At 48.4% G+C, this 9,603-nt stretch overlaps 1 long non-coding RNA gene across 1 annotated transcript; it reads left to right on the top strand.

Annotated features, from left to right (window-relative positions):
* The first annotated feature begins 1,388 nt into the window (after positions 1–1,388).
* On the top strand, positions 1,389–4,140 carry LOC119104184 (uncharacterized). Its single transcript, XR_005094882.1, has 4 exons — positions 1,389–1,875; positions 2,797–2,877; positions 3,356–3,479; positions 3,984–4,140. It is a non-coding gene; the product is annotated as an uncharacterized LOC119104184 (long non-coding RNA).
* The last annotated feature ends 5,463 nt before the right edge of the window (positions 4,141–9,603 follow it).

Below are 9,603 nucleotides of genomic sequence, written 5' to 3'. Positions count from 1 at the left end.
GGCGGGGGATACTCAGGTGAAGGAGGAGGAGGACACGGTGGAGGAGGAAGTGGCCTCTCAGGAAAGGGGGGAGGAGGATATGGTGGAGACGGTGGAGGAGGGGGATTCTCGGGAGGAGGAGGAGGAGGAAGCGGATATGGTGGAGGCGGCGGAGGTGGATACTCAGGAGGTGGAAGTGGAAGTGGATACGCAGGAGGTGGAGGTGGAGCCGATATCGTTGTAGGTGAGCTTGACCATATGCTATGGAAAGCCTAGGTGGCATTGGTGAACCCAGTTTGCCTGGAAAATTTACGACTTGTTATGCAGTGGCCTCCTCACAGGTGGCTCTCAGGGGTTTTCCTGCAAAACTCAGCTGGCTTTTAGCACCATCACGCGTCATTAGCCCAACCGGATATTTGAGGAACCTTGAAAATACTCAATGACGCAGGTGGTCCACCACGCCACATCGCAAACACTGACCCGACCTGATCTTGTCTCAGGGTACGGAACGCGCCGGCCCCCTCCTCCGGCTACTCAGCGCCGGCTGGTGGCGACTTCACATCGCCGTCGGCCTCCTACGGCGCTCGGTCAGCATGTACATTGTGCCGGCGCCCGATCTCAGCCAGGGGCCTACCGGCGGATACAGCGCCCCTAGCGGCCAACAGGTAAGTGGAGTTTCGTATCGTGATGGGCGAGGTCACTAGTGTCAGTTGCTGGCGTGCGGTCATCAGACGTTGGGAATGTTCGCTGTTAGCTTAAATGTGTGCTTTCGGATGTTCTCTCTTTTCCAATGAGCGATTTCGTGAGACTTCTGAAATAAATCGTAAATAGGTACAAATTCCTGGTCAACCCGATGGCGGAAAGTTTGTGTACATTGTGTACCTCACGCCGAAATGCTCCTGTTTTGTTGCAGGGGAGTGTGGGGCAGTCCTACGGCGCTCCGTCTGCAGGCTTGGTCAATCCTACAGTGCCCATCCCAGTCGGCAGGGCAAAGTCCTATGGCGCTCCGTCTGCAGGCGTTGGTCAATCCACAGTGGCCCATCCCAGTCGGCAGGGCAGTCCTATGGCGCTCCGTCTGCAGGCGTTGGTCAATCCTACAGTGGCCCATCCCAGTCGGTAGGGCAGTCCTATGGCGCTCCGTCCGCAGGCGTTGGTCAATCCTACAGTGGTCCATCCCAGTCGGTAGGGCAGTCCTATGGCGCTCCGTCTGCAGGCGTTGGTCAATCCTACAGTGGCCCATCCCAGCCGATTGGGCAGTCCTATAGTGCTCCAGCGGTAGATTTGGTCAGTCTTATAGTGCACCGTCTCAGTCAGCGGGACAATCCTACAGCGCACCATCCCAGCCAGCGGGACAATCATACAGCGCTCCATCCCAGCCAGGGGGACAATCCTACAGCGCAACCATCTCAACCGGTGGGACAGTCATACAGCGCACCATCCCAGCCAGCGGGACAATCCTACAGCGCACCATCTCAGCCGGTGGGACAATCATACAGCGCACCGTCCCAGTCGGCGGGACCGTCCTACAGCGCACCATCCCAGCCAGCGGGACAATCATACAGCGCACCATCCCAGCCAGCGGGACAATCCTACAGCGCTCCATCCCAGCCAGTGGGACAATCATACAGCGCTCCATCCCAGCCAGTAGGACAATCCTACAGCGCACCATCCCAGCCAGCGGGACAAACCTACAGCGCACCATCCCAAGCGAGTGATTCTCTCAGCAAGCCGCAGCTGGTCGGTGTAGTCTACAGTGGAGCGACGTCGCCGGCGGCCAACAACTACGTGGACGTGGGAGGGGGCTCCGGGGCCGGCCCGGGTCAGGAGTACTCCGCGCCTCAGCCCCAGCCGGCGACGGGCCCTAGCCAGGACTACAGCGTGCCGCTACAGCAGCAGGTGGGTGAGAACGCACACCGAAAGCCATGCTTATGATGTTATCCTTATGATGGCAAGCCATGTAACTAATGACATTAAGGATAGAGTCGAACAGCTTGTTAATGCAATGACGATAATGATACAATGATAATTATTATACAAACATGATAATGATGTTGATGATGATGATCATGTAATGACGATGAACAACTGATAATATATCAGCGATATAATGCTCATTGCGTATGATGCAAAACGACATTCGTGATTAAATGAAATTATTCAAATAATGGTTGCCATGATAATGTGAAATAATGCAAACGATGATAATCATGAAAATGCCACACAACATGAATCATGGCAATTAAAATAATGTCAAATAGTGCGACTAATGAGATGAAGCTCAGGTGTATCTGGAGTGTCGCTTTTATATCCTGTCAGTCAAAAGTGTAGTTTCCGTATGGTTTGAGTTGTGATGGGCTGTAGGGAGGGTAGGTTCAGTTTGCGATGTGGTTTGAACAGGGATGAGGACAGGTGGTGGAAAAATCGGGGTGTACTTAGGATGTATCTGAGATGGCATAGCATTACGACGTGTGCACGTTTGCGCGTTGCGCAGGTTTGCTTGCGCACGTTGGAACGTTTGAATGTCCCTGATAGGGGCCCTCACAGACCCGCGTAGTGCCTGCGTTTGCGACCATATCGTGAAAAGAGGAGTAGGATTTCGATGCCGAGACCGGCACGCGATGTTAAGTCGCCGAGTGATGCCTGGTCTGATACTGAGATAACGTAGCCGATACCACGAAACGTGTGCCTGCGCTGAGGACATCATAAACTGGTACAAGCATCGGCACAGCGACACCTTTGTTTCCGGGCTCACGATCGTGTGTGACCCTGGGCTTTTATCCATAGGCGCGAACTTTTAGTTTGGATTACCGTTGACAGGTGGCGTTACTGGCGTCCAACCTTCCTACCGCGCTCGCCCAGAACGACTACGGACCGCCGTCAGATGCCGTCAAAGTACAGGTTTGTACCAGCCCCTGGCATGAGGAAGGGGTGCTGTAATGATGAGAGAAAGGAGAGAAAGGTGACAGAGCAACCTCTGTGTCTATGGCAATCAAGCAAGGACTATCAATGGGCTGTCAAAGTTTGCCGTGTCTGAATGCTGAGTCTGTGCGATTTTTGTATTCCTTTCCAAAAAGATGCAATATATTTAGAGCGTGGAAACATTCGAAAACCGATGCCATCATGGGGAAATGTGTTCAGGCCAGTCTTGATATGTTCAACGCTGTGGTATAGCGCTGAGGGCAAGAAAGGTACTCGGAATGCATGCTGCCCAGCGGGTAGGTGGGAGATGGGCAGTTGGCAAAACAAAAAATGAGCCTCTCGATCATCCCGGAAGCCATGTATTTTTATGCTCGTGGCCATAAGCGTCACAATTATTCCTAACAACTTTTCGGTAACCCAAAAGAAGGACATAAAAATGCTATTTTTATTATTTCAGGCTCCGATCACCACGCAAATCGACAACACTTTAGTGCGAAACACGTTACCGAACATCGGCTTGGACGGAGCGCCACCTATCGGGGATGTTGGCGTCGCAACCTACCAGTGACGGCCGTATCAAGGTGAGGACGCCACCAGCCGCACAGTGCGCTCTGGCATCGACATACAGCAGCATGGGATTAAAACCTTGGTGAAAATGATGGACACCCATCATGCAAATATCTAGATATGAAGGTATCGGTTTTATGTTGAAATAAGGGTAGGTGGTCTGCTACCAGTAGCCGCCGCTAAGGGAAACGTGGGCAATTCAGCTCAGAAGGGGGATTTTGGGTTACTAGTCCCAAATAATTTCAAACCTATAACAGACACCGGATTACACACGCACATAGAAGAAGAACAAACGCACACATAAACTTTGTAACTTGCAAGACTAAGATGCTTGGGGCATGCGTGTTCCAAACACAACGAAGTCGTAAACTGTGACGACGCTGGACATGCTGGCTAATAAATACGCTGCTAGTCAAATACTCTTTAACGTGCATTGTTTTATTTGAGGGCGTGATGATAATCATCTGTGTTGTGCTAATGGTCGTTTACTTAACAGAATTGTGGGTGCTTCATTTCAGTGCCGTGGCATAAACTGGTACGTCGGGTGCATTCTCCGTTAGAAAGTATTCCGCCCGTACGGGCCACCTCAAGCAGCGCGGAGTCGCCACCGTCACCATGGTTACCACGAGTGATGCTGCCCGAATCCGTCTCGAACAGTGTGGAGGCAAGATTGTCGGCTCCCGGCGCCATGACTGCCAGTGATTTTCGAGCGGATTTGCCAGCAGATGATTGGCGGTCTGCTCTCGCGCGGTCGCAAAACATGCCGAGGTTATTATTGCCGTGCGCGCGTGCCCGACAGTCATTGCATGCCGATGAGACTGGAGATGGTTTGTGTTTGCCAACCATGTGTATCGAACTTATCGTGCTAATATTGATTAGAATGTTACCTGATTTGTGAGGCATGTGGGGAGCAGTGGGCTTTGTTTATGAATATGTTGTTGATGCCAACTCGATTTGGAAAACACTTTACTGATATGGAGCATTGCATCACATCGCTGACGCAACCAGTAGTCTTGCTTTGATTCACGTGATTGCCTGTCTGTTTTTTTTCTTGTCCTGAACTCAGAGTACCTCGTCAGAATTTCAGACATGCAATCCATGAAAATATGTTTTTTTATTATAAATATGTTAGGCTGTATGACGGAAAATTAAGCTGCCGTCACCAATTACTTTACCAACCTGCTTAGGCATGGATTTTGTTTAGACGGCGCCAAAGTAGCATTTTAATTGCGACACATAAATCCTACAAATTGTCCAGTCATGTGGTGTCGGAGGCCCTTTTTACCTGCGGCGAAACGTGCGTTTCTCCATTAAAGATACACTTTAGGCCTTTAAGCCAACTAAAGCAGCAGCCTCAAAAGTATGCTCCGAGCAGTTTTCAAAACCGTAGATGACGTTGTTACGTCCGGTATCATTTAATGCATGCTCTGACCTCAATACTAAACGCATTTGCAACGTCGCTTTTGCTGTCACCAGTGGTGCAATGTAGCCATACATGTCGAGGCCGCGTGCATTTTTCCGTTTATTTGTTGCAATAGCTGCGCTCTGACTAAGTTATAAACATTAATAGGTGTCCAAAATAACTGTATGTTGTTGAGAATACTACGTCTGCTGGGAGCAACGCGTGGTGCCAAGAATAATGCGGTTGCAGAGATGATGGCGTATTATCGAAGCATGCGTGCTTTCGAGACAAATGTGTGCTGAAGTTGGTGCTCCTTGTGTCTTTGTGTTTGGAAATGTGCTTGCTGGAAATCCTCGCGAAATACAGCTGTCGAAAGAGATGTGAAGAAGCGTATTGGCTGCGTCCATTGGCGCCCTAAGTTAGTCACATGTGATTAATGTGTAGCCCAAACGAGAAAGAAATCAAGCTATATGCGCCCAATACGAAATTTAGGACATACGGCTAGTATGGGGTATTAGTCATATGTCCTTACCCGACCGCAGCCAAATAAAAATGTTATGACTCTGTTGAAAAAGCGTCAACAGCTTATGAAAGGGCTCATGTTTTAGAGGATGGCGATGGTGAGCCTGACGTCCACCAAATGTCATTGTAGTTTCATCAAGTCCCTGGTCAGCTTATATTGCCAAGGAATGTATTTCTGCCCTGAGAACTTTTGCGAAAGGGAATCCGATGACGTCCTCGATCTTTCCAGATACGCTCCCACTGATTTAAGATATCATTGGCACGTCCTAACAGCACGATCGGTATCGATTTATAAGTGACTCCATTGAGGTGGACAAAAAATCGATCCTGGTTGATAAATGTAGGATCAGTTAAAGCATGCTATGAGCTTGGATATGACCATGGATGTGTGGTATGCAGAGACGCAACCACGCGACAACCGTCAGAGAGGTCGATTCCGTTTGGTGGCATTTCTTATGGTTAAAAATGTTTCAACCTACTAAATGGCTACTGAGGCTCAGACCCTGCCGGTCGCACTGATGTGAAATGTGGTTTCATGACTAATTCAATGTTTGGCAAAGTTTAGAAGTGCTGACACTAAATACTGTAGCGGTATGAAGGAGATTGACATGAGAAGTCACAGCAACATTGAAATATAATTTCACCTTGCTTCCAGTCTCCATGATTTGTGATGGGTCTGTAGACTATTACAAACACCAATGTTTTGGTGACAGTTTAAAATCCAACGCTTACTTCTTATTTGCTGAAACTTAGTGTCCAGTTGGTGCCGCAGGAGATGAAATTTCTTCGTCACTCAGGTCACGTGAGTTCACCGTTTTACCGTGCTGCCAGATCTCTTTTCTGACGACAGAAGTTTTGCCATAATTCCGACGGTGTGCCTGATGGCGCCGACGGTCACTGTTTTACGTCAATTCAAAAGAAGAAGCGACGCCGATTTGTTTGTGGACATGCCAGGTCAAGAGCATTACATCTCACGTGCCTCCTCAGCCTGGGGTTTTAGAATTGCTGAGATTTTTATTGCTGTTATGGAAATGAAAATGCTCCAGTGAAGATGAGTGAAAAAACTGAGTGGGAAAAAGTTGAGCAGAATTGCTGGCGTTTTGTTCAAAGATCATGGTACGTTTCCTTGTTAGGGTGCCAATCTGGAAAGATATTTTCGCTTGAAATGTGTTCAATGCCCGAACCCCAAACCGGTTTCAACGACCTCGGTCACAGCGATACCCACGTTACGCACAGGAGATGAAAGTTCACTGCCTAGAAAAGGAGCTAGACTTTTTGGATAATCCAGGGAGAAAGGCCATTCTAATATAATCAAATGTTCGTTCAATCCGTGGCTGTCATGCCGTGTTATCACTCGTGGTATAAGTCGATATTTGAGTTATTCGCGGCATTCATGTGACCTCACGACTCTGCCCCCACATGTCTGGATCGGTACGAGGTTACAGAGGGGCTTCGCAAAAAGAAGAAATGACAAGGAATGTAGATAAAGGACGCTGGCATCATGTCCCTATTGTACCTAACTTTATTTTTCCTTATCATGAGGCATTTCCATATCCTTATTAGTATCATTCAATCTAATGAAATGGTTCTCGTTTTCAACAAAATTACGTCATTGTCACATCTTCTTTAATCAGTGTCATTTATTTTCCATATTTGACTGTCCACGCTGTTCCGTTGCACATGACCGCGGGCAAACTGCACACTAAGGCGGTCGGACTTCGGCTAGCGCAAGCACCGTGAGCGAGTCGGCCGCTTCCAGCCCAGCAAGAAAGACGGCAATCACCCGAAAAGCCACACCATCCGGAATTTCATCAAACACGTTTCCGATGCGAGAAGGTCTTTGTGGAGAGAGCTGAAATCGCATCGCGTTGGAGAGAGCAGCTTTGCTCGGCAACAGAGTCACAGAAACATCCAGAATGCCGAGGGAGTGCCTGAAGTGTTTTAAATCTATTGACGTGACGTAACGTGACCCACGTGACGCCACATAATTCACGCTAAATCCGTTCGGAACGAGTAGCTGCAGTCATTCATCCCACATTGTCCGGCTACGGGGCCTGTTGCCTCACCTGTTTCGCCGCCTTGACTTCTCTTGAGCGCCGCCTTGGGCATTCTATGAGGCCCGGCGCTTTTCTAAAAGCGGATCTAGCCAGACACCTGATTCAATTATTCAACAAAATCCACGTCAATATCAATCCCGCGCGCAATACAATCTCACAGGTCCCCGGCTGGCGAGTCTGCTGAATTATGGGAGCCATAGATTTGACGCCGCCTTCCAGAACCCGTGTCATAAACTGGAACGAAACGACGCCGATGCGTCCCGTTTATCCCGTGGCTCATTCCAGCGGCGCAAATCTCGACGACTTTGAGCCTAGCCTGCCTTTGCGAGACGTTAGTGAAAAGGTGGGTTGATTCAGGAATGCTGGGACTGAATGCTGGACACGGCGACGTCTCACAGAGGCTTCAGAGATATACATAACTCTTGTATGTATGTGTATATACATATATATATATATATATATATATATATATATATATATATATATATCGACATTTTTCGGTGAAAAATTGCAGCGCTATTTCAGCCCACATCAGTAACGACGAATAGCTCTTGCCATTACCTACCGCCGAAACAGTGATCGAGATATATGCATTACATGTGGGACAGCTCACACCTAAGGCACTCCTTTACGCCTTTTGTACACCAAATTTTGTTTTTACGTGACGCCCCCTTAGAAGATGTGATGTTTTTCATCAGAGCGATTCATCTTCTCTCTCCCTCTCTCTGAGCCTCCTACCTGCATATCACGCTTTTTTCTCCACACTTTCTCCAACCTAACAAATGTTGCGTCGTTAGTCGAGTGGCCCAGCGATTTAAAGTAGATAGATACGGTTTAGTCCACCGATGCTTTTTCCGTCCGGATGTTGATAGATGGTTTGCCGATCTGGTATATGGAGCCTTCCTGTCTCTCTGGCATAGCGAACACGTATCACGCTGCTTGTTTTACAAACAGTAGTTCGATCAGACGTACACGGCATTTTTGCGCTCTTTACTAAATCATGCTCATTGTGAATACGCCGAAGACGACACAAATTTTCACACTCCTGTCTTCCCCTCCTCAGGCCGTTCATAAGCTTTTTTGTCTTTGCTTGTACCAACCGATCCTTCAGGCTCACTCCCTCCGGTAAGATATGAGAGGTTGGCTGGGAAATACTTCCCCAAGTGTCTGAAGCGGTCCATGACGTGTTCTTTATTTTTAAGCAATTGTCTAATGTTGGGCAGATGGTTATAGAGAAGGTTTTGATGAACGGGACCAAGATTAACATTTTGACGCTCTTGCTCCGTCTATGCTGCAAAAAAAAATTGTTTACGCTTGGTTTTTTCAACCATTGTTCAACTATGTTTAATTGCTCCTTGGTGATAGCCCGCTTTTGAAGCCTAGCTTTCAGATCTCACTATGTCGGATGCAGTCATTTTGACCGCTACAGCCTTTTTCAACCGCATAGCTGATCCTGATAGCGCGGCCATTTTGGTGTGGTTAAGATGGTTTGATGAAAAATGTAGATAAGTTTTGCCGTTTGATGTCTTGAGAACACATCAGTTTGGATATGTCCAGCTTGTCTTACAATCACGTCTAAGAATTCCGTGTTAGTTCTGGAAAAGCCAAGGTCATCTCGAATTTTGGGTGTATGTTGTTCGTAACGCAATGATACCTTCCTAATGGCTCCTAAACATCAATCACAGATCTGGCCTCAAATTGTTGGCTTAACATACATATACCGATTATTTTTTGTCATTGCTGCGTGGTCACCTTTTGGTGTAACAAATATATGATAATGTAAAAACATCATAACTAGCAACGCCCTGAACGTCCGTGAGCTCATAATACAAAAAAGAGTGGCTGATGATCTTCCTTGCCCAAAGCAAATCATTCCTCTCCGAATAACACCTGCCGCAGTTGCACGTCGTGCGTGCGTGCGTGCGTGTGCATGTGTTGCGCTGTGCGTGCGTGCGTGCGTGTGCATGTGTTGCGCTGTGCGTGCGTGCGCGCGTGCGTCTACATCATCGATTTCAATGGACGCCGAGCGAGAGCGGCACAGCCTTGCCACTGCTCTGGAGCCATGTTCCGCTCTGGCGCCGGAAACTCGTCGCGGTATCCGCCGCAGACCCAGCGTGGCGCCAACAGGAAGCCGTCCAATCAGCCGAGCCGGATACG

This window comes from Pollicipes pollicipes, unplaced genomic scaffold (assembly GCF_011947565.3).
Source record: "Pollicipes pollicipes isolate AB1234 unplaced genomic scaffold, Ppol_2.1 Scaffold_6052;HRSCAF=7182_pilon_pilon_pilon, whole genome shotgun sequence".
Taxonomy (NCBI): Eukaryota; Metazoa; Arthropoda; class Thecostraca; order Pollicipedomorpha; family Pollicipedidae; genus Pollicipes; species Pollicipes pollicipes.
The sequence above is the reverse complement of the archived record's forward strand: the minus strand, read 5'-3'. Positions and strand labels throughout refer to the sequence as shown.